Genomic DNA, 26718 nt, shown 5'->3' with positions numbered 1-26718 from the left:
CTAGCAATATACAGATAAGTACATGGACAACAGTAAATAAAATCCTCTTCCTCTCTTAGAATATATATATACAAAACACACCCAGCAACAGCAGATACAGTTGGGGACCTTAGGTATGTGCATTATCCAGAGAGTTGGTGAAACAGATGGAAGTATGAAACTAGGCTATGAAAGCACCAGGGGCAATGCCGTAGCAAAGGTCAATCATGGAATTCCTCCGTGTAGTTGAGCTGAACATATATTGCTCATAGTTTTTAAGTAGTTTAGTAAGCCGGCAAATTAAATTCACCGAGGATAAATTTGGGAGCATGCAGGGAAATGGCGTCTAGTGTGACACATCGGTGATCAGATGAGCGGCAGTCTTCGCACTAGCGCGTAGGTGGACACACACAAGCGTGAAAAACAGCTGAGGGAAGTCCTTGGGACTACTACTAAAACATCGACATGTTGTTTTGGATAGCATTTTCCTCACCGTTAATGGATAGCTCCAAGCACTAGGCATGACTGTCCACAGTTCATGGGGATGGACGAAGGTACAGTAATGTAGGAGAACAGTCTCATGTTGTAACTGCTTGGTTAAGACAACTTCTTTCTGTACATAAGAGAACTCGTGATGTAAGTTTTCTAGACCAATCTGTTCAACAGTCACCTACAGTCCTGTTGCCGAGGGCTGAGCTAAATGCACTGTGATCTTTGTGACCTTTGTGTATTTCTGTATGTGGCTGATAGACACAGACCACACTGTCAAACTGCACGATCATCACTTCTGATGACGATGACTCACAGATGTTGAGAGTGACCTTCACCTTGCTTTCTGCCAATGGTGGGGAGATAATGTCGTAAGGCTGACTTGCTGGTGGAGCATCAGACAGCTGAGATTTAGAACAGGCACAATGCTTTGTTACAAAGCAGAGTTTTAAGTTCTTTGTTTAGTATGTTCACAACCTTGTTCACAACGTCCCTGTATCACGTGATGACGCACACCTTTTTGTAATGTATGAAAGGGTCCCATTTAAACAGTCTCTTCTCGTGACGTCACTAACTCATCTCGTGGTAACTTTAATGTAGAGAACGGGTACCTGAATGCAGGGAAGGATGCATAAATCGCAGTTCTTTTCTAAAGACTGGCGGTTAGGTACACAATCTGTTGTTCTGTCAGCACAGTGTGCATGGCTCGATCCATCGATAATTGTGCTTGCTTCCAATGCGACGAACAATCACGCATGAGGACGTATCTATAGACCCGACATCGAGCTTTGACGGCAAAACGAGTGCGTTTTCATGCAACACCAACAAACATGCACTTAAATGCGCTCGTACCACTACCCCCTCACTCTGTTTGTGCACGAACACACACACACGTATGTACGTGTACTCTGTTGTTCATTTAAGCTCAGCACTCGTCCATACATCTATAAAAAATTTTAAGTTAAGATAAAAGCCGAATTCAGTTGTGCTTGAACATTTCATTTCGTTAAAAGGAGGCTGAAGCGTTTTAAGGAGTGGATTATAAAAAAGTTTAGTTGAGCTCCGTTATCTCGAAGTTACACGAGGATGTGTTAATTTGTAGATGTCCACTACTGTAAAAGAAACATTCCAGCGAGCACTGGCAGAAGTATCTACAAGCTTTGCTTTAGCAGACACAGTGGAACCTAACCTGTTGATGAGTTGCAGTAACACCTTGATGTTACCCAGCCACAGCTTCTTCTGTTTGCCTCGTTGACGGCCTCCCTCCACTCATCCTTGAAGGACTGTCTTGGGCAATGTGTCGTGCCGAGTGACATGGCCAAACCAAAGGAATTTTTGCCGTTTGACAGTGGACTGGGACAGAATGCAGACAAAATTGCTTGACTTTTCTTTTTCCCACCCTTCGTTTTGCAATATCATGTTACTCTTAGCTCTTGTTTTTGTTATTTGGTTCCTCTTTGTGTTTTCTGTATTTGATTTTATTCTTCGTTTAGTACGGTTGTTGATTCTTTTATAGTTCATATGTTATTTGTTTGTTTTCCTGTCCCTGGTATGCTGTCCATGTTTTGTTGTTCTTAAGCGCTAACAGCATGCTCCTTAGGTGTGTGAGTATGTACTTTACAAACTTTGCATTTATTATTATTATTACTTCTGCTCTCTGTAAGAGGTATGGAGCAGTCTCCGGAGGCACTTCATATCGAATGCCTGGATCTTTCTCTCCGTATCTGTCAACAGAGTCCATGTTTCGAAGCCATACAGCAAGATGGGAACGACCAAAGACTTCTTTAGCTTGAACTCGCTGGCAAAGCTTACACTCCTGCTGTGCCACATATTGTTCAGCCTCGCCATTGCACCCGTCACTGCTGATGTCCATCTCATATGGACTTGCACTAATTGCGAGTCTATCTGTAAGAATCTGCCAGTAAATATTTCTGCCTAATGCAATTGATTTCAGAATTTTTCAACGTATGTAATTAATCTGTCAAAAGTTATGCAAATAAATGCAGCAATTTAGAAACCACCCAATTTTCCAGTGCGAATGTCGCACATCGAGCTGTAAAAGATGTAGATGGTCAAGCTGTAGCACCAAGCAATTAAAGGTTTCCTAACCAGGCAGGATTTTTTGTGAGGTATGAGCTGAATCTACATGGGGTGTGTACCCAGCTTTGGAATCAAGGGTCGGAGTTATCACCCCTTTAACGGACCGTGCGGCAAAGTAGGACTCACCGACACAAGGTCGACCGTGCCACCCGCGCTGTCCTACACCTTTCGATGAGGAGGAACAGTGGTCTGTCGATCAGCATTGGATTAGTCTGAAAAGCGGCCACCCACTTCCATAAGTCGTAAGTGCCGCTACAGTAGTTTTGTCGGAGTGAACTTCTGTTCGGAAACTTAACGATTGTGTCACGTGATTTGCAGTAATTTACAGTAACAGGGGACGCTAAAAGCCCTGGACTCCTCTGTTTACATGAACGCTTTAGACTGATAGTGTGAGGACTATAGCAGTGAGTGATTTACATTGTTGTAGTAATTTCGTTTCCAGCTGCTTCAGAATGTCGAGCTATCACAGCAAGCTTTGCGTGGAGTTAAGTTCTGGATTGCATAAAATGTTAAAACTATCCTTTATCTTTACTTTATCTTTGCCCACTTTTGCCTACTCTGACTCAAATTAACTCAAATAGTTTTACTGTGACCCTTCCTGTTAAACTACTCGTTAGTCCTTTTATTCTTTTATTCTTCAGACGAAACTATAAATCATCGTCGCGCTGACCAGCTGGCGGACTGACAGGGGCGGTGTAGAGTTTCCGCTCGTCACACCCGAACATGGTCATGTGTTGTTTGCTTCCATGTTGACAACTGGTTTTCTGTAATTATTTTACCAGAGAACACTTTTGACCATTGCAGTAAGATGGGACATTCTTAAAATAAAGCTGAATTCTTTCCAGGAAACTTACGTCACATCATACCACCATCTAGGCCCGTGCTTAGGGGCCGTCAGACGAGGCATCTGCCTAGGGCCCCGCGCCATTGATAGTCGTCAGGGGCCCCACGATTTTGGCTGCTATGGTAACTAGGCTCCAAAGTAATGACGTATTGCATGGTTATCTTTTTAGCAGGATTTTAAAAGAGATAAATCTCCTTTTAGCCTTTCCCTGTAACCTATGCTTCGGGCCCCACGGGGGCTAAGAACGAGCCTGCCACCATCATATCATCTCTAATATTCCTAATAAAGCCAGCAGTGCGAGCAGTAATAGCACAGGAAAGAGAAAGGCAAGGGTTATGTGACTAAGGCTCGTTTATCAGACAGTCGCCTATCATCTATCTATCAGTCTCCTGCAATATATTTTCCTCTGTTTAAAAAAAATAACGAAGTACTCATGTTTTTCTCCACAAAGCCATGATTAGTTGCTTGAATGGAGAGTCATAAGCAACATCCCCCTTATAATATTTTCAAGGAAAGTGAGATATATGATTTAGTGTCAGCGGCTCGGTGGCCATATATCACATCATGTTGTATTCTTAAGGGTTGTGGACTGGAAGGACAAGGTAGCGCTTTCTTCTGAAAAACGTTTTGCCCAGATTCTCATCAGTCCACCAGTACAGCTTTTATTGACAAGTACAGTCAAATCTTCCTACTATGCCACCTACCGGGACCAAGCAAAAGTGGCATAATAGCGAGAGTGGCATAATACCGAGGGTTCGTAAAAACGGCTTTATTTGCTCAAGTTACCCGTCAGTCCAAAGCTCTCAAGAATCGTCGGCTTCGCTAGCTGTCTCCTCTCATTCTCCCCCTCACCTCTTCATCCTCCACCCCTCCTAACCACATCCGCGCACCTGCATCCTGTCGCTAGTCGAACCCCTCCCGCTCTCCCTCTGTCACGTGGCTGTCACCCGGCCAGCGACCACCACCCCTCATCGCCAGCCTCCACCCTCCCTGTGTGCGTGCTATGTTCCATCCCACCTAACTGCAATGTCCCACACTACCATACAGTATAATAATCGAGCACTGCGTAGAATTTCACAACTTGTGTCTTAACAATCACAAAAAAGTGGCCTAGTAGCGAGATTTGACTGTATAAGGAATTGTTTGTTGCCTTATTTATGTCTTCAACTGCAAGGTTTTTGATTTTTCTTTGGATTAATTGTAGCACACAGTGTCTTTCAGTCTGTACACACACTGATAAAGGATCCCGTGTCACTTAAAATCTTCATACCATATCACCTAGTTATCACTAACTGTGTGATTACTAATTGTGATAACATCATTCCAATGACATAGCCCTATGACAAACGAAGTATTGCACAAATTTAGAGTGTATTGGTTGATGTCATTTAATAACATCTACTAGACTAGTTAATTGTACAGAAGACAAAAGAGACGAGACAGATAACAAGGCATATGAAAAGGAACCGAAAAAAAGTTTTTTTCTGAAGCTGTAATTATTTTTTAAACATATATTGTATCTAATGTGTTTTGCTCAAGAGAAGTGTATTAATCAAGAATATATACACTCAATTTAGAATTGGTAGCAAAGAAAAGGTGTTGTTATTGCTCCTAGCCCGCTTCCTGCCTAGCCTAGTGGTAAGTCATCGACCTTCTGTAATCGTAATTGATTCTGTAGCCCCCAGTGTTCAATCTTGTTACCGTTTGGTGTTATAGCCGAATCCTTTTACTCCCGCCGTGCCGTGCAGCGCTACCAATGTTTTACTTCTGGAGAAATTTCTAAAGACATCGTGTGACAGCGCCTCCTGTTCTGCTTTCCTGTAGAGACATCTTGCTTTGAGTCTGTTGCCCCTCGAAATAAAGATTAACTTGGTATACACAGCAAAACACAGTATCGAAGTTATGCGTGATAGTGATGAAAATTATTTTAAAACAAAACGAAAAGCATCAAATTAAAAGTAAGCTATTCCTATTTCAGTTTTACATAAAGTATTAATAATTCTTTCCTAACAATGTTCATTAGTAAAAGGAGAAGGAAATGAACGAAAGATGAAAAGAACGTCACGGTGCTGATTATTAAACAAATGATTCACTTCTGTATGCACGTTTGATGACAATCGGTGAGATTTTATTTCATGAAGTTTGAAGCTGCGGATATAATCAGAATGTATTTTAATCGGATTGATCAGCACAATAAAGGAGCTGGCACACTATCTGTGGGTGCGCGTTATCTCTCGGAAAGAAGTTGCTGACCGAGGAATTGACAAATGGCAGTTAACATCGGATTTATTGGTTTAGTGCTCTGTATTTGTCTCGAGGAAGAAAGTTTTGATACAGAGACATCCATATTAGCAAGACTTGCTTTTTTCTTGCATTAACCACGCAGCTGGCTTTGGTCTCCAGTGAGCGTGAATGGCGTAGGCACGTGAATGACTGAAGAGTTTATGTGTACACGCGTGACGCACGTGACGCACGTGAGCGAGTGGGCAGTCACAGCTCAGCCACAGCTCAGTCACATTCATACTTCGTATGCATACGTTTGTGCCCCTGCTTGGGGCTTGTCACTGCTTCCATAGTTTTCTTAGCTTTCTTAGTCCTTTTTAAGTATCGATAATGTGGCTGGCATGCCAGAAGCCGCTCTTTCCCCGAGGTGACTTCCTGTGATTATGATGATGTTGGGCAAGGAGAGGCGCTCGAAGGAATCATTAAATTTGGAAAAGAAGTTGTTTGGGGTCAATCTGACACAGGAATCACGGGGAAATAAGCGTTCGAATATGGGTGAAATATTCTTCAGCGTTTGTTCCTGTGTGCTGGAAATCTTGATTTGTGTCGGATCTCTAATTTTCTCAGTAGGAAACTAGAGCTTTTTATCATTTTTATAGCAGTGCCAGGAATTCGAGTCTCAGGAAGGCAAATAATCGTTGCTACAGGGCATTCTCAGTAGCAACGGGGAGTACCTCAGTCGGGTATCGAAATTCTTTGTTTCTTCATGTTTTCTTTTTTCTTCACGCAGAATGTGGATACAGAACTGCTTTAGGCATCCGACACCGTCAGTCGAGATGCTTAACAAAATATAATGGCTTAATTTGGTTTACGAATTCCTGAAAGCAAAATAATTCTTAAACTGAGGAAGACACTATGTGTCAAGTATAAATACAAATGCCTTAAACTGAGACAGTATGTGTAAAATACAACACAAATGGCTTACTGGGTGAGACACCTAGTCAAGTATAATATACGCGTCAAGTATAGTACAAATGACTTTTTTGCGAAAATTTTCTCATCACTTTCTACAGCATCAAACATTGACTTTATCTCGTTATACCGCAATTAGCCAGCTAGTCACTCACCTGCGCACTGCCATGCTCATATACATACTTCAGTGCAGGTGTACACAACATGCGGGTCAAAGGGCAGTTGAGGACGAGGAGATGGTGATGGGTGTCGACATATTTACAAAGTAAACAAGCTAAAGAGAAGACCCTCGGAAAACGTTGGCTGCAAACAGCATCGGGGAACTCGACGAAGAAAACGTTATAGGAAAACAAATCGCTGCTTGCTGTTAAAAAATATTTTAACGATATGCGGAAGCCTTAGGGGTGATTCATTGCTAATTGCATTCCAGTAGGTTACACAACAGGTTCGGCAAGCGTGGCAACTGTGGCTGTCAAGTTACTAGAAGGTTCTTCTATCCTAAAGCAAAACATCGTAAAAGCCAGGCTTCTGTTTAAGGGCCATCGCCAAACCATCCTTTCAATTTCGTTTTCCTTTTATAACGTTTAAGGTGTGAAATCGATAAATGACATCACAAAAACGATTGTAATGCTTTTAGCAGAATTTGCAAAGATCAATAGATTTTAAGTTTAGGAAAACACAGTTGTCCAGAAGATCACGCTGGTGTTTTATCTAATAATATATGCTAAGTTTTGAAAATTAAATCGTTCTCGTGACTAATGTTCGGAAGTGAGATTTAAAAGATTAGTGAAATGAAAATGAAACAGCTAGTAAAACCATTTCTCAACAGCTCTTCATTGTTTTTCAGCTCATAGAAATGACATCAACATATAGGTAAGTAGATACCCAGTATACACACCTCCAATTTGTGATGCTATTATATTAAATGATTGTTTTCCCGTTGTTCTCATTGTGGATTCAGCACCCACAAGGCAAACAAAGACTTTTAATCTCAAGGTGGAATAGCCTTACAAGACTAAACAGCAAAAGAACTGGCACAAATACATACGTACACTTACACAAACGCAGGTATGAACGAAGAAACTGGAAGGCGAGAGCGCTCAAGCCATCCACTGGGACCTATGCGGACGATAACTTTGAATGAGAGCAGTGTAAAGCCGTTTCACTGAAAGGTGCACACCCACTAATCTCCAAGTTCCAGATGAATAAAATTCGAGAGCACTGAGGAATGAAAGACACCCACAAAAACCCACCTCACAGGTTGAAAGTAATCTGTTCTCACTGTCCCAACACGCACCCAGCTCCCCAAGGAAGTGGATAAAAAAACATGAGCATTGAACCTCATTGGTGCAGCCTGACTTGACACGTCAGTAAATTGCCTCCCTATCGATTTCTCTCAAAATGTAGATTAAAAACATAAAAATCAGAGGGTATGGAACGCATTTTGACAGTTTGATCCGCTGTACGGATTAAAATGGTTGAGAAAGAAGCTGGTTTTCATTTTATTTTGTCTGAACTTTGGCTTCGAGTAGTCAATTTTCTTTCTTCGTTTTCCCTCAATCACTCTGCTATAGTCATTGAGACTTCCTCTCTCTTTCCTTCACTTGAGTCCCTGTCAGTCCTTTGAGGGTTTCGCACGAATAGATGCGATCATGTGGATGTGTTTACAGCAAGCTGTAGGCAGACGACCAAACGCCATGCTGCTGGTTATGAAATTTCGGGCAAAACCCAAAAACAATTTTTCTAAAAATATTTATTCTTTAACTTGCTGTAGGTAAAAGAAAACAGATGCCTCAGGCGCATACTTAACATCTTTTGGCCAAACACCATCACCAATGAAGAACTCCACCGAAGAACTGAAACCGAGTCCATCACCACGCAGGTTCAACGAAGGCGTTGGCGATGGATTGGACATGTGCTCCGCCAGCAGACAGCAGACCTTTCCAGAGTCGCCCTACGATGGACTCCAGACGGCCGAAGAAAACGAGGCCGCCCAAAGGAAACTTGGAGAAGAACAGTGGAAAGGGAGATGAAGGGAAAGGGCTGGACATGGGGTCACCTAGAGCGGGTTTCAGCCGATCGACATCGGTGGCGGACTCTGGTTGAGGCCTTATGTGCAACCTGATGCACGAAGAGGAATAGATAGAAATAGATAGATAGATAGGTAAAAGAAAATAAAGTTTTCAGTGCAGATTCTATTAAACACAATACATGCACACACACACACACGTTCTTGTCTGCATTCATGCATCATCAATCTGCTCTTGCAAATGTGTATTCAGTATAGCAAGTTTATACGTAACACGTACAACCTTTATTTCTCCTACTAAAATATTCTTAAATACCATAAAATTATCTTGATAAACAATGACGTGTATTTACTTTTTATATTTCATAATAGAATAATTTTCCGAGTAGTGTGATTTACTTATAAGTATCATTCCTATTGCCATAAAGATACTAATTTACTTCCGGTCCCGAAAACAGATACCACATGTAGAGTGAAAAAAAACAACAACCTGAGACTAGATGTTAAGCCAGGACAGCCGATCGTTACGTGTTGAAAACAAGAGTTGTGCCCACAGATCACTTACCACCACCACAAAGGGAACTAAACACAGAGAAAAACAGGACAGACAGAGAGAACAGTAAAGAAAAATAATAAAGAAACATTTTCCGTAAGGGCCGTGACCATCTCCTCTCCTTTCCCAGCCCTCTATGGAGTCAGGTACCCATTACCGACTGGGTTGAGTTTGTTGTGCTACTCGGGTATCGAACCAGCGAGCCTCTCAGTTCGGACGTCAGCTATCCGCTTCCTTGTATGATTAATTCAGGGCAGACGGCGGAAGACAGGGCTTGGAGATCCACATTCTGTGCTCAAGACAAAATGAATGACAAGGAGTGGTTGCCCGTATGAAAACTATATATTATGTGGTCCTTTACGACACTCCCTCGAAAACTAAGGGTCAACTAAGCAAGCAATTTACCAAATACAGGAATAATAATGATTTGATTTTCGCTTGATTTCGAAGGGCATTTTTGGATTGTAGAACTAACGAACATATTTTAGAATTTGCTAAATTAAAAGGGTAAGTTTGTTGGAACCCAGTAATCTTTTTAATGGGCGTTTGCAATTAGGTTGATATAGAGGCTATCATCTTGACAAGTACGTTTTCATGCTTGTGAATTTGAATCCTTGTGTCAGCAGGCTTGATATCAATGCTGTATTCCAGACATGACAAATCTTGTTCAGCTGATAAACTTGCACGTCACCGATGTCATTCCTCATTCCATTTCGTTGTTGTTGAGCAAATGGCCAGCCAGCCGATAGTTCTTAGTAAATGTGCATCTAGTCGGCTGTTCAGTCCCTCTACTTCTCTTACCACCATTTAAATAATAGTATAATGCTACTCTTACTTATCTATAATAATCTATATAAGGGTGTAACTATGGATCTGAGGTGTGACCGTATGTTCCTTAATTTATTACTTACTGCAGCTCCAAAGAAAATAAAATTTCTTTCTTTGTTGTAAACAGAAGTAGACAATGAAAAAATTTTGTATAAATGTAATTTTCCAAGTTGTCTCAGTGGCAGCTCGCTTTACGATGACAATTTATTCTTAGGAATGGTCAGGTTCCTAAGATGGCTTGAAGCAAAACTTTTATTGGAAAAGAAGACGAGAATGAGGACGATGACACCGCTTTATAATTCAGAAAAAAGACGTTTGTCCTAGATTTTCCAATGTCGCCTTGAGGCCTCTGGGAACCCATGAAGGAGGTAACTGTGCTGCACATGAAGTCGTTCGTCTTTCGCTCCTTGAAGGAAATCCAAAGGAGTCTACTGAAGTTCTTCGACTTGAAAGCCTTGATAGGTCGCTCTGATTCCATAAGCAAAATCCACATCTCAGCCGTACAGTATAGCAGTATGGGGATAAAGAGAGACTTACTAAGTCCGATTTTGGTGCGGAAACACTCAAAGACTGAGAAATATAAAAAGGTGAGAAAGGAGAGAATGTGTGTGGGTTAGCGTCTGTCTGTAGGCTTAATATTAATGCTGTAGTATGTCTGTAGGCTTATGACCAATGTTGGAGCTGGTCGGTCTGCAGAACTCTGATTTTCGTTAATAATAAAGTTGGAGTAGAAGGTGGAAGAGAGACCTAGTAACACAAATACTGACACAAACATAGACAAACCCTAAGACGCACGCACGCACGCACGCACGCACGCACGCACGCAAGCAGAGCTTAAAATATTGGCCGAAGGGAGCTGAGACACATGAAAGGAACAGAAAAAAAGGAAAGAAACAGCAACAAAAATCAAATCAAACCAGACCAAACCAAACCAAACCGCAACATCTACAAACCAATTAAACACGACGATCATATGCAATCAGATGACTTGTTGTAGTTAGAAAATGATAGCTCAAGACAGAATCGTGCTGATTTACATTGTCCAATCACTGACAGACCACAAGAAAGTCTGCCCTAAATGCGTCCTTTTCCTTAGAATTTATTGGAAATTGTCATACAGAGCAATGCAAGATAGTTTCATTTATTTAAAAAAAAAACCCTTCATTTTCTGCAACGTGCTGTATGTTTCTGACTTGTGACAATAAGTAACAAAAAATGTAGTAGCAAGCATGAAGGTAGACTCTGTAATGTTCTTTTAATACACTTTTATTCAAACGAGGCCTACGTTTACAGGTAACTAGCTTTAACTTCAGCTAACTTATGTAGTAAGTGAAAGACCTTTGGGTTTTTAAAATGTTATGTTTAATTTTAAGTTTATGCAGTAAGCCCCGCTGTATTTTAATTCAAATTTGAGACCGCGAGTAAAGAAAGTATTGATATTTTTATACAATGTTGTTGCTTTCATCAAACTTTATTCAGACGGCGAATACGTTTACGACCAAACTAATGGCGTGTTTGCATTTAAGTAAAATGGTCAGCAACATTTTCGATATTGTAAATTGCTTCCTTAAGAAACACTACAGAAATATGTTTTTGCAATCACTTAGTAGACTTACAAGCAAAACCCTATCCTAAGCCTCAGAGATATCCTGATAATGATTTGCCTGCAGTCTTCATACATATTTGATTCAGTTTGATATCCATTTGATTAAAGTGCGGAGGAAATAAAAACTATTGATGTTGTCACATTGGTGGCCTGTCAGTCTGGAAGGTAGCGTTTCTTTCTTTCTTTCTCATTCTTTCTCTCTTTTCCCATTATCGACGAATAAGGAGTCATTTTGTCTGCAACTCTCTTTTGTTAAGCAAACACCCAGAAACTCAAGAGTCTTTGGCTGGAAAAGTTTCTCTGTTTGAACATCAGTTGTCCAGCCACAGTCTAGCCACCCTTCTTCAGTATTTTGACACTAAGATCGCAGCATAAAACAAAGGAAACACATTAGTAGACGACGATTACTAATAACTGGTATTCGAAAAACTTTTGTGTGAATCTTTCACTGAAAGGCTTCGCTGCTCTCTGTGAAAATTGCTTAAAGCGACATTTTAAAGCAACTGTGAGTGGTGATGGCTTGCACGCATGCTAGTATTAGCAATGGAAGAGGTGTAATCTCACGCCCTGCAGGTCGTTTGTTACCACACGGTCTGTTCTGTTGCTGGAGGCATTTTTCCCAAATCTGAATGAAATTACCGAAAATACCGTGTCAAAGTAACCCTAGAGAACACAAATTTCTGTGGGCGGACACACGATACTGAAGCAATGATAATAGGGTGTAGCTATGTTCTGGACCATACATAAGTGGCACGTATAGTTGCACCTTTAGCTTGCACGTTTTTCTCACGCTATCGGTACATTGTTCTCACAGGTTTCAGAAAAGAAAATCAAGGATCTGTCACAAATTTGCTAGAAATTATTCTCCGGTATATCCAGATATGGCAGGGTCAACAAATAGGGCAAAAACTCGCACAGCCTCATAATGTTTGATAATGCCATGAAAATACAACAACTGTAAAAGTTAGGTGCACACATTCCAACACAGACACCTAACTTTAAGATGATGGTGTATCTTCTTTAGCATTTTAATTGTCTCAGCTTCTACAGATGATATTACAAGAAATTCGAAAAGATGTTCGGAAGAAAAGCAGACTTGGACCTTCTAAATGTTTCCACCAGTGAATGTAATGACTGTTATGCCACAGCGAGAAGATCATGATAGAGGTGTCAAGAAGGAGCTAGTGCAACCACCTCAGCTACATCTTCTACCTGAGCTTTCTTGAAAGCACCCTTAACCCTATACTTGGCAACTTGCTTGTGTTCTCTTCACAGCAGACAAAAGTAATCGAGATTATACTTGTGATGAAGGGGAAGTTCGGACTGCCTTTTGCTTGAATGAAATGATTTAAATTTAAATAATTTTTCTCATAATAATTCTTTACCTATTCCTATAGATTGCACATATTGTAAGAAAAAAAACCCAAACAAATACAAAAAGCAAAACTACACACCTCTCTTTTGTCTCGACAAGGCTAGACTATAGGAACTTAAGTCACATTATCGAAAAGATAATAATGTAATATGTAATAAAGAATGTGCATACAAAAGATGCCGGTTTTAGTCTACATGTCTGTGAGTGTGGGTGGAAAAAAATTACAGAAAAACCGTGGAAATGACATTCTACATCTACTTCTCAGGGTGCTTTGCCGAGCTTGGCTAATTCCGAGGGCGTTGGATTATGTATTACTGAATAGTGTCAGTACTTGTAGACGAGCTCGACATTGCGTGACCGTGCTTGACCACACACGTTGCTGTCTAATCGGAACGGACAGCAAGTAGTTCGGGAGGTATCGACTGAATCCACAAAACTTCGATCTCCGAACTGTCAAAAAAGTCGACGGACATAATTAAAACACGCCTACCACTACCACCACCGCCACCACCGCCCATATGGGTTTCAATGTAATCCTCCTACTGACAGTCGCAATGACGACGGTGGACAAGATGGGATGACGTAGTGATATTGAGGAAGACAAAGTAGTAATGAGGATGCGGTTGACACATGCGGACAGTTTGTGAGATGAGGAAGAGGTTAAGTACAAGAGGGGGTTGGGGAAGGACACACGTGAATGGGATGCAAATCAATACGCACGCTGGCTCGAGAAAGAGAAAAATGTAGGAGTGGGAGAGATTTGACGGTAAAGAAATAAATGTCTTCTCCAGGACTGCCTCAGGGAGAACAAGATGTCTTTTTTTCTTAAAAAACCCCTTAACACTTCAGCTTTGAATGCAAAACAGTGTTTGAAACATTCTGGGGACCTTTACCTTACGATATTTTGGGAGAAAAATTCTGAGTTAAGAGGCAACTGATAGGTACTTGTGTGATACGTGAACAATGCCATTGTTATAGAGTAAACTATCTCAAGACCTACGTGTAGAGGGATATGCACAGAGTATGAATCTAACAGCATTTCATATCTAATTGTCTTCACTGACGAGGTGGGGAGGGAAGAGGAGGGAAAGATATTCATAAATTATTAGGTGGGCAGTGTAACGTATTGGGTGGGGGTAATTTTTCCCTCTGTTGACAGTTTGTAAAGATTGTCATGTTTTGCATATTTTTGTTATTTTAAATACAAGAAATTTAATATACAGCCTATTTGTAAGGAATAATAATAAAAAACTTAACTGAGCTTCTGTTTCAGCGAGATTTAATTTTTCTGGTTTTAATGTGCCGTTTAATGACTATGATGAGATACTGTGAAATCGACATTAGTGTTGTTAGTTATTATGGACCTTTTTAAAATATTCTGTTAAAAAACCGGAAGATCTTGATTATGTTGGATGAAGATTATCAAGGGTCTCTCGTGCGTGTTTGATTATATATATAGATTAATTATATGTGGTTAGACATTGTCAATGCAAGATGAAAAATTAGGAGGAGAGGAGAAGAAAGTAGGAAGCAACAATATACTTGGTTTCTAGCTCCTTGTTCATATGTTTCCTTCATTCCTTCTTTGGAAAAGAGACTGACGATCGGTTTGACAAATGAGAATGAGGTCGACTCTGCCATGTTGATTCGCGCCTGGATGAGGATGGGTTCATTCCTGGGATTATTGTGTGTTTTTGTGACTGCACGTGAAGAGCAGAGCACTGGACGCTCATCTGTAGAATTGTTCTGTTTGTCGGAGAGGGTTTGCTGCCTTCGCGAACGCTGCATTTGCCAAGACAGTCTCACTCTTTAAACAAATATGGCATTCCACCAACACGGTACTGAATCCTGTTATCCTGCTATCCTACACATCGAACTACTTCACAGTAAAGATATGCATTTACCTTTACAACTTGTGATGTGACCGTAACACAAAAGTTGTATTACACTGGCTTCTTTGAGTAGCTCGTTAGATATCAGGGTGAATAGAAAAGAAATGTTAATTAGTTATACCCAGGCATAGAAAAAATATAAAATATAAACTGTCAATAAATGGTATAAATACATTCGTTTGAATAGTTATTGGGTACGTGCCTCAGTGGGTAGCCAGGAATGTTCAGCTAGATAGGATGAAGACGCGACAAAAGGCAAGGCTAGTTGATTATCTGTAAACAAAAATAAAACCTAAAGACAATATTAATGAATGACAATATTTTAAAGACAACAAAAAATATATTGAAGAAAGCACACAAAATTGTTCGTCTTGTTAATATTTAACAATCTGAATGTGATCTAGCTTGTTTATTAGAAAACCTGTTCAGCTGCCTTCCTTGTTCGTTTAAAAAACCTGTTCTTCTGGCACGGTTTGAACGTTTGAAAATTTAATTCCTTTATACAGATAACTAATTATATTTTTTATTTGTAACCATTCGCTATTCAGTACTAAGCCCTTCCTACATTTTTTCTATTTGTGATTTACATTTTCGTGCATTTATTTGATTCCCTTGACCATGGAGGATGAATTTCCCATTTGATTCCCACTTGCGAAGCTGTGCGCGGGCGGGAGACGCCATTGAACACTGACAGTAACATTTGTTTTCATATCCAGAGAGGCGCTTTGCTAATACACCCTCAGTACTTGTGTACTAGGCATAGACAGTGAACAATCTACCTCGAGGGAGTATAGGGAAAGATGTTGAGAATGAGAGTAACGGGACCGATCTTTCGTTTACTGTCGTTTGTAGCTTATCTTAGACCTATCACTAAGATGACCGCCAATCAACAAATATCTCTGTTAAACTCCTTTGTTTAAAAAAACCCCATCTTTATAAACAGTTTCTAAGCAAACGTGAAAAGCAGATTGTTGGTTTGTTGATTTAGTAGCAAAGTGCTCCACCTTGAGGTGATTTCGCACAATGTGGGGAGAGGGAGGAGGGGGAGGAAACCGGGGTACCCGGGAAAAAACTCCCAACCCCATCCTGCGAACAGATGTCACACGCAGAGAGTTGTCCGAGACGAGATTTGAACCCAGAGCCTCTCACTACAGTATATTACTACTATACTACCGGGCGCCTGTAATTAGTGTCTGCTTACTCATCGGCCGGTAACAGACACGAGACGTTTGTGGAGATATTGTAGGAGTAGTGACCAACAGAAGAGAGACATATTCTATTTATATCTTATGAGAAACTCCAAACAAATACCTCTGGCGACATTTCACGATCTCCTTCATAGGTATACACAGACAAAAATAATGGAGTAAGAATCTTTTTTAAAAATATTTTACCGAGAGTTTATTAAACAATAATAACCATAGATTCTTTGCTCTCAATTATTCACGTTTTGATGTTGCAATTTTTCCCGAGTGGCTCTGTCCACGCCGACATCGAGCGTTGAACCTTGTCTTTAAACAGTGACTTACAAACAAATAAATACGAACTCGCATACGTAATGTAGTTTGTAACCAACAGCTTACAGGGAGTAAAAGAAGTGCAAGTCTTGTTTGTGTGCTGGTGTAATCACTATTTGCCTAGCTCTACCTTACCTTTGGCAGTTCAATAAATATTTATGACTATTTTGTTTGTTTTTCCTTTTGTTGACGGTCTATGCTGCAGAGAAATGTGTAAAAATTACGTATCTACGATCCATGAATCGGTTGCCTACATTTTTGTCGGGAAAAAACCTTCGATCCTGGTGACTCTGCAAAACGAAAAATGTCTTTTTCTCACATTTTTTTTAACCTCTGTTTCTCTTTCTTTACAGTTTTACATATACTTTCTTACACCTTACTTACATGTGTTCGTTTGCGTGTGTTAGAGTGCATGTCTGTGTTTGTAGGTAAAAAGAAAGAGGGCGAGAGTGAAAAACAAATGTGGAGAGAGAAGTGAAGAATGAAATGGAAAGATTGAGATATAGAAAGGCTATGTGGATGTATGTGTGCATCATATATACCTATATGATGCATTTGTCTTAGTTAATTTTCTTCTCCCCTTTTGTCCCGTCCTTCCTCTCTCTTTTTCTTTCTTTTCCTCGATCTGTCTCTGAATTTCTTACATTACAAAAACATAAGCATGACGTCTCCAAAGAGATTCCTAAAGGACGGTCAAAATTTCTGTTAGGCGAAAGTTTGCAGCAGCTCAAGTGTTGTACCAGGGGCTTCCTTCCAGGACAAACAGAGGGACAGGGGGAGGTGGGAGCACCACAATGCCTCGCAGCGAAAAAGCGCTTGGCTCGCTAGCGTTGTTCACTTCTTTCTCGTTCACCAAAGTCCAAGTGCACGTCATCGATTTCCTTGCAAACGGTTGGTAGACGGGCAGAGGGCTCTTGCTCTGCCGTGCTTTTGATTATTTTTCGTCACAGAGAAGCTGCAATCCATCCCTAGGCGTATAAAGGAAGTGGTTTGACTAGCTCTGAGGAATCTCTACATCATCTTTAAAACGCAATCGTGCTTCCTTCGTCAGCAAGATAATTCTTGCCAATGACTGTTGACTGAAATTAGTGCCATCGCTCTCAAGTAAAACAACCTTCTTTATGTCACACTTGTAGTTGCTTCGGCGTGGAAAAAAATTTGAAGTCGCTTATTTCCCATTCAGAATGAAGTAGAGGGTGATGATAATGTTGCGGATGTGAGCAGATTGTTCGACATTACACGCTTTCTGCCTGAATCATCATTTATGATTTGAAGGAACAAACTTTTCATGGCGAGCTGTGTGTGCTCTTATTGACTTAAAAACATGTAGAACTGTTTTCGTCTCTCCTGGGACGTGGGACGTGATGAATTGAAATTGGCGGTGTATTGACCAGGTGTAGTAACCAGTGTTCTTGATATGTTTTCTTTATGTGGACACTTTCACTTTGCGAAAATATGTTTATGACACGAGTTCTGCTTCCTATAGCATCATGAAAAAAACCATGTTGTGGTGACATACTTTACTGCAATGGACTTTGACCTGATGATCAGTCTATACACAGTCCAGTAGAACTCGGCACTCACATTCGGAAATGAAGACTTTAAAGCGCAAAGGTAACAAGCACAACTGTATTTAAATATTTTAGATTACTTTTTAAGGAGACAGGTGGACACAATTGTCGGGAAACATTTTACATGGTCTTTAGCTGGTTGCAGTTCTAGTTCTTTAATCTTTTGACCTATCCTGACATGAATAAAACTTACAGACTGTGAAGATCTTCAGAACATTAGAACTCATTCAGTCTGTGAAATCTTCAAGAAAAAGATATTAGTTGACATGATCGGTAGTGTACAGGTAGCATGAAGAGTGGGGACAGAGAGTTCAATCCTCGTCGCAACGATGAAGCTGCTCTTGATGTGGTAACCTACCCTTCTACCCCGAGCATCCATCTCCGGGACAGTTTTCCAGAATACACAGGACTTCACCCGGTCAACAAGCTGAGCACGTGTCTAAGACAGACTGTCGTTAATGTGGTCCTAAGCAGCAAATTAGTAATCCTTTGATTGACATCACACCTAACAAACTGAATAAACTGCTTCAGCTACTCATTTGTTTACCCTGTGCGTTGATACAACGAGGTTCTTGCTGACGGAGACTGTCGAAAACAGGAGTTGTGGCAGAAGATTATAATTGGATGATTTAAATAATGACAGCGAGCAAGACAAGTACTTTTGTCAACCAGTGACACACTTTGAACTTCCGGTAGGAAGAGAATCATCACGATCTTACACAATTTACAGAGCGTTCAGGATGATGAAATTTCTGCTGCTAAAGTAAGGCGAGGACAGGGCCTCAAGAATGCGACACCAGGTAATACATACAGTTGTGTTTCTCTATTTTCTTTTCTTTATTGTGGCTTTTCCATTCATTTTAACGTATGAGAAATGCATGGTTTGAAAGGCACCTGATTGTTGCTGGGTCAGGGGGATATTTTTAGACGTAGACTACATACATTCAACTGTTTTCACATATATGATTAAATATGAACAGTTAGTTTTGTCGTTATGCTAAAGGCGATTCATACTTGCAGCTTGGGATTATGGGTTCAGATCTTGCTTGTTTGTTACACGTCCTTTCTCTCTGGACGAGCTGCTGGCTCTGTGAAAGACATGAACAACCAGTCTTCATTATAGAATCAAGTCTTGATGGTTGTACGGTGAGTGAACTTCTCGGAGGTTTTATTTCCCTCTCAGACACGCTTCTGGGAGACAGGGCACAGACATAAGTGCTCGTGCTGTGTAGTGAACATGGGGTGAACGGTTATAGCTGTTCCAGTGAACTGGGGGCGCTTGTTGCCTTGTCCAGACCGCCTTGTAATACACTGGGGCTATACATAAGAAACACGGATCAGACATATGATGGTATTTATTTATATGCGGGGCTATACATATCGTGACAAATAATCTGGTGCGAAATATATTAGAAGGAATATTACAAACATAATTAACTTTAATCAAGAAGACATACCACTACTGCGTAAATAATGAATAATAACAATTGTATCATTGAGACCTTAAAGTAGAAGTGTGAAAGTAAATAATATTTTAGTAGCTTATAAAGTCACCCGTGGCCCCTAACATTTTGAATTTCTAGGACACGTTTAATTATTCTCTCACCATATGATAGAGAACTTGGACTTATGACTTAATGTGTGTCCTCATACACCCTACAGTTCTTTAAAATACGTAAAGACCGGTTTTAAATATAAAAAAATATGTTCTCCTGTACATTATTCAGCATTTGCCACCCATGTTGCAATATTGTACATGCCACGTCAGATTTACAGCACATGCTTTGTCTAGTTTGCTCCGAATTCCTAATAAGCTATCTTCTCACTCCAGGAATAAAGTTTTATATTAGGCCATTGGAAAAAGTTGTGCTTGAGTATTAAGTATTTGCAAATTACTTCTCAAAGTAATCGAAATTACATCATCTAGAGCCCAAACTACACTCTTTTATGATCCAGTCACATTACTTTATCAGCTACCCATTCTCGTTGTTGACTGGGTATAGCCTTATCAGCAAGGCAGTGAAACTAGCTTGATGGAAGGAAGACCAGTACTGCAGAGGAAGGGTACTGAACTGTAGGCATCTCAAGGTTCTAACAGGCAAAACGTTAAATTTAATTACAACTAGTTTAAAAGCACTCTTTGAATACAATAAGCTTACAGTAATCCACAACACCAGCGCAAAGTTCCGCTACTCACATCTGCCATCAATATAATACGCACAAATATAAACAGAAAGAAAGAGATGTTGGAAAGAACGACAAAAGAATCAAAGAGAGAAGAACATCAAACACAAACAAGGCAAAATCCGTGAGACTTAAGAAACATGTAGCTCTGCTGCATAATAATTGGATCAGCATCGACCACTTACGAATTGGATTAGTTTCGATCGTTTGCCAATTGGATCAACTTTGATGAAACTGGGAGCACGTCAACATGTCTGTTATCAGCAGCCAGAATTCTGCCGAGGCCGAAAAAAACTTAGTCCACAAAAAAAAAAAAAAAAAAAAAAAAAAAACTGGAAAAGATTTTCTGGAGAGTTACCTGACGTGTTTTTCTTTGAGCATCAACTTAGTTGATCATAGGATCAGCCCCAACAGGGCCAGTGGTGCACGGCAACAGGATGGATTCAGACCTGCGCACACAACAGCGTGGTGAGAATCACCCGAGCTCAGTTTTGAATAGGCAAATGAAAAGCAGAATACAAAGGGTGCGATTTGAGGAGTTGGAACAAAGAAATACCTCTGATTACGAACAAGTATTTTTTGTGCTTGCCAGGGACAGGCAACGATTGCTAGCTGCAACTCATTAGTGCCATGAAATAGTCCCGGGCTAAAACATCAGTCAACACATATGTCGATTTATTTATTGATTTCATTTATTTATAAATTTGGAGGCACGCAGGTCTTTATTATGTAATTTTGGCATTTTAGCAATGTTTATAAAACAATAAAGCATGACGGTAAAACAAAATGTTCTTACAAACAACAAGAAGGACAAAATACATGATTGCAGTTCAAAGTGCATGCGTCAGCTCACTCAACCCCCTTGTAATGCCGTGTGCGGACTTTTTGCCGACGGACGTTTCGGAGCCGGACGTTTTGCCGACCGGACGTTTCGCCGCATTATGTCAGAGAGAGAGAGAGCTTACTTACTTCTCAAAGAATGAAAGTAACTACTAGATTACACAATAATTCTTTATTTCAAACAAATTTTACACACAGACTTCACTTTGATTGTCACAGATTATGCGCAACAGCTTTGAGAAAAAACATTGATACAATGGCGAGAGAAATGTGTGAGCTAACGGTTCACATGAGGAGGGATAGTGAGAGAGAGTTCACTGATACATTGATACAATGGCGAGAGAAATGTGTGAGCTAAGGGGCGTCCCACACTTGACTTCGGCTAAAGGTCCCGCGTGAAATGCCGAAATGAAGTGCCCAGCGCAGAAACGTCCAGCGGCGAAAAGTCCGTGTACCTTGTAATGCAATGGCTTGTGTGTGTGTCTATAAAGCAGTTATCTGTGTATTTGAGTGTGAATGGACGGTTGTCGTCAGTTCATTCTATTACAACTTACTTTCTGTTGGTGCATTCTTTGTTTCATTTGTGGTTTTCATACTTTTGTCAGGTACCTGGGTCCAGTTACATGCCAACGAAAGTAATTTCTTAATAATCTGATGTCTTTTGCTTTACCTATAAATACATAGTTACTTACCTTGACTGAGATGTCTTCGCAAACAATCGTCTTCCTATCCATATCTTTATCTCATAGACTTGTATCTTTTTGACTTTTATTGTTTTCTTCCTTCTTTCTTCCTTTCCTTCTTTTTAACCTTCATGTATTTCTAAAATAAGCATTACCATTGGTTTTACGAAGGCTGTTGGTGTGAGCCTAACCAGTAAGAATATTTCTCAACCTTTGCCATGGTCATTTTCTCACAAGTCACTTTTACTTGTCTGAGTCAGCTTTTCACACACTCTCGCAGGTTTCCACATGAACCAGCAATACTTTATCTCGCTAATCTCGATGTGAACAAGCAATACAATGTTTATCTTGCCAGTTTCAGTATGAACGAGCAATACAATGCCTATCTCGTTCATCTGATTTTAAAGCTTGGTGACAGATGTTTATTTAAAATCGAGAAGGAAACAACGGGAATTTATTTAAAATTGAGAACAGCATGACTGGCACTATCTCTAGCTTGCCTGTCTACCCGAGTCATGAGAGTTTTTGGATAAACTGGGCTATTCATGGAGGCACTAATCAGTATTGGAATTAGTTTATTTACGCAGAACAGATTTGGTGTTTATTTTAGAGGCGCCCTTTTCAATTATTCCCCGCAGAATTGACTGTGTTCCAGACGAACAGCGTGCAAGATATTTTACAAATAAACATTACGAAAATATGGTGTGTGACTTTAAGGATTTTTCCTCTGAGAAAGAAAAGGTCACATCGATGTATTATTTGCCAGCACTGAACTCTTGAACATGTGACCTGGATCCGTTTGAATAATCTTTTCTGAGACTAAAGGTCGCCGAAGCGTGCTTTGTTCACGAAGTTTATTGCTTTGTAGTTCCGACAGAACTAATTCCGCAAACGATTGACAGCATATCGATTGTGGTGTTTGTGTTTCCTGGATACCAAAGAAGGAATATAAACCGTTCCTAATGGTAGAGATATAAAACATTGTTAGGTAGCAAATATACGTAAAGTTACAACCATCGCCAATATTAGTAGTCAATAAAACCAGCAGAAAGAATGGATAATAGCAAAAGCAAAGGTAATAACCCGAATAATTCCAAATAGTATGAATAGGGTATAAAGTATACGAAAAAGGTAAGAGTGACTCCTGACACACTGTTGGGTGAGATGATGATGGTGATGGTGCGTTGTTCCCCAGCAACAGCCGGGCTCAAAGCGCAGTATCTATATATACAACAGGACATTAGAAGGACGAGAGAATGTTGCTAACAGCTACTCAGACCTTACAGCAACTTGGGTAGCTACACAGCTGACACTCAATTCAGCGTTCATTCTACGACCTGAGGACCGTGTTGGATGTGAGTTGTTTTAAGTCTTTTAGTATATTAAGGACAGTATTTGTTTTCTGTATTGTCTTTTAGCAATACATGTCAATGTCTATTTGCGCTTGTAGATTTTTTATCTCATTTTCTTCTCCCCCACCCCCTCGAATTCCTTTTTTTTACTTCATTTTGCCTTTTATGAGTGTTCTTTCGCAATGATGCTTAGAAAATACCTAGAGCAAGACCAGAACCACTCGCACAAGTGCATGCACACACTTCGCGCACAAACATACACAAACACGTGCAGGATAAGGAGTAAAGTGTGTATGTGTATGTTGGGGGGGGGGTCACTTGTGTGTTTTAATTATCCTCAGTCCATTATCGTGTATATAACGGTATACATCCTAAGTGCAAGTAGGTGTGTGAGTGTTTTAAAAGAAGTAGAAGTCAGATCTGTCACACGGTTTCGTCTGGCCATCACACTGCAGAGTGGCGGCTCCTTTGACAAAGATGGTCGGTTGATGAGGCGGCCAGTTGTGCCTCCCCTAGTTTCTCATCCTCCCATCCTCCCATCCCCCGTGTAAGCCGCGCCGCACGTCTCTGATCTGAAAGCCGGCGGAAATTGTGTTGTTCTTTTAACACTTTGAGGGGACTAGGCGGTCCAGCAGTTCTAATCGAATCTCTAATTCACGACTGGAGTTTGTATCAGCGAAGTTATCACCATCGGGCCGCACTAAAGGCCGTTAGACTAGTGTTAGACTAGTTAGACTAGTGCTAGACTAGTTAGACTAGTGGATTTGGCTTTTGATGCCCACTTGATGAGTTTTTCTCCTGTTTAAAATTTTCTGCAGTGTCTTTCCTGCTGCACGAGTCAGAAGAAATGTCTAATGCACACAGAGGCTAGCTGCACAACTCTCTTGGCCATAGCTGGATGGTTAACGCTAGTCAGCTAAACTATATTTTGTGTACTTAGCTCAGGTGTGTGATAAACAGTGCCTATGTACAACACAGCCCGAACGTTTGCGTACACCGAAACTTAACGGAAAAGAGAGTTCACTCAATCTTTTCTGTAAGAACCAAGAAATGGATATCATGCAAGTTCTCCGTGAGCTGCAGTGGTTATTTGCTGCTGTACGGTGGTTAAATCTTTTTACGCGAAACTGTTGTTGTCAGCTTAATGTATGTAGGTATCTTTTGATGGTCACCTCAAATACTGACCAATACTGGGCTTCTCTTACAATGGACAGACAGGTTTCAAGTAAAGAACTACTATCACCACAACTTTTTCTCTTACGTTGTGATTTATTCTTTCTTTCTTTTCAATCTTTTCCCCTTTTTTTCTAAGACCATAGTTATGAGCGAAAGGCGTCTTGTTTGTATAGGAAGCGGTATTAGTTTACTTTAGGTTACCCTAGGGCTTGGTTACTTGCTTCGGTACTAAGAGAGGAAAGAAATGTTCGATCAGGAGTACCCAAAGAAAACTCCGATGGCCAGCCCTGAGAACAGGTGTCACATACAGAGAATGTACCCCGATGAGATATAAACTCAGGATGATTTGGTTCCCAGTGTAGTGGTGACAAGCTAGTATTTTAACCTATAAACTACCGGAAAATCCTGTACCTTTGCTTCTGCTTTATAACTACAGCCCAAGGACTACAGCAATACCTGGTCTGGACACCGCTTTATAACTAATGAGTCTAAACCTTGCCCTTTACTTCCCCATGTAGCCCTATGGCAACAACTTGCCTTAAACTATACAGCCCTTTCTCGTCCGTTTACTTTTCTTGATAGTTTGTTTCATTATTTGATTAATTCTTTGGCTGATGGCTTAGTTGATATGTTAAAGATGTTGTTCTGTTTCCTGTCCATAGAAAGGACGTGCAGAAGATGGTAATGCGTGTAAAGCTCTATTTATTTTCCACTTTATTACATCATATGTAGATTTACCTTTGGTTTATAGCTGTATCTGACACATGTCTATGTTATTCTTGTTAACTAGATCGTTATCATTATCCGATCTATTATTGGCAGTCAAAAAGCATGGAGTCAAAAAATAATATAATACTGAGGGCAGGATGCTAACCCCAGAATGAATCATTGAAATTTGTTTTGATTTCACTCGTGCCATCCATATTGCTGCTTCTTGCAACTTTGATGGCATTTTGCATCTGACGGGCGGTATACGTTTGAAAAGAAATAATCAATAATGATTTTCATTTTTTTAAGTAAATGAAGTCGGAAAGAAGAAAAGGACAGAAGAAAACAAGGTGACACATCTGTACCCTGCTCCAGTCCTCAGAAATGAAGTCAAAGCAAAGCTGTCAATTTCACAGGGACGATTTAAATTATTCCCAGTCTTTTGGCTTTTTCACCTTGGCCTAATGATTGACGACCAGGCAGCAAAGGGAAGTCAGCGTTGATCAATTTAAAAGAGAGTGGCTGCATCATTACAGGAGCGCATATCTCCTTGTGTCACGAAAAATGACACAATTATTGAGTGCGCGTATGAACATTGATCAAAAGATGTAATTAAGATGTCGGAAATATGTTTTTTTTAACGAGGCTAGGTGCATGCAATAATTTTGGAGTTGTGGTTAATGGGCAGGAGTCTTATGGTCATTAAGGGTTCCATGTATTCTTTCAAACTCTCCTTTGCTTGCTATTTACATTTTTATAAAACATGAAGATACAGCCATGCCTGGGCATGCTCCTTCCTTCACAAATGTTCATATCATCCAAATAATACTCAGTCTGTTTGAAGAGATGAAGAGGCCAGCTACCTCTAACAGACACATTGTAGGTAACAATAAACAGTGTTTGTTTCTTCATGGCAAAAGTGGAATGTTTATTACATTAAAAGATAGGATAAACGCTCTGTTCTCGTGCAATGGGGAAATTGGAGGGAAGTAGACACGAATACTTTACTTTACAATATGAAATGCAGAAATATACAATTAATTATCTGTTTGTTTACAGTTATACTTCTTGAAAATTGCTTCATCTATTATCTGCCTCTCTTGGTCAATTGTTGTTCATAGCTATTCCCTCCTTTCATGTTTAATAATAAAATAAAAATATAAATTATCATCATCATTGCTTCTAAAGATCACTTTAGCTATTTTCTGAATTCTATATACAGAGAGTGTGCTATCCTTCTCGCTCTTCTGTTTTTGCGACAGTTAACCAGTGAAGGACAAGTTCAGTTTGAATCGTGTTGTATACACCTGCTCCAAAATATTCATACACTAAATCAAAGGCAAATACTTCTCAATATGTTTGCTAGTCTACGCAATGACAAATATGTCCTGTTGAGTTTCATCCATCGGGCCGCTGATTCTGTGTACCTGTATACAGGACCAACAGAATGAGACTGTTGGTTGTTTCGGAAGTTCTGAACGCTGCTGTGTGAGAACGATATGCAAGCCAGAACTATGATTGTATGGGGGTTCGTGGATCGAATATGAATGATTTGTGTTGTTGTTGTTGTTTGTTGTTCTGCTTACATAAAGAACTGATTTTCACTGCCCTCTGGTTAGCAGATTCGTACATCATGGGATTCTAGCTTGGCTTTTGGACGGACATTTAATAGCTTTATATAGAAAGCCGCGATCTGACTTAATGAAGATAAAGGCAAAGGTGAGAAGTGAGTGAGCGAACAGGGTACAGGTTTTACGCCAAAGACTGAAAATGTGAGGGCAAGGAAGAAGTAATAAA

The 26718-nt window shown here is 40.2% G+C and overlaps 1 protein-coding gene across 2 annotated transcripts in view; it reads left to right on the top strand.

The window, feature by feature from the left end:
• The window catches only part of LOC112567669 (dopamine D2-like receptor), a 246808-nt gene that overhangs the window by 28433 nt on the left and 191657 nt on the right, over positions 1-26718 (top strand). The window contains exon 1 of one of the 2 annotated variants that reach the window (XM_025244392.1): positions 16919-18778. The exons of the other annotated variant lie outside the window; for it this stretch is intronic. The gene's annotated coding sequence lies outside the window, so the exon portion shown is untranslated. Of the gene's footprint in view, positions 1-16918; positions 18779-26718 lie in introns of those variants that run through there. 2 annotated transcript variants of the gene reach the window in all.

This window comes from Pomacea canaliculata, linkage group LG7 (assembly GCF_003073045.1).
Source record: "Pomacea canaliculata isolate SZHN2017 linkage group LG7, ASM307304v1, whole genome shotgun sequence".
NCBI classification, from domain to species: Eukaryota; Metazoa; Mollusca; class Gastropoda; order Architaenioglossa; family Ampullariidae; genus Pomacea; species Pomacea canaliculata.
Note: the sequence above shows the minus strand (reverse complement) of the source record. Positions and strands in the feature narration are given on the sequence as shown.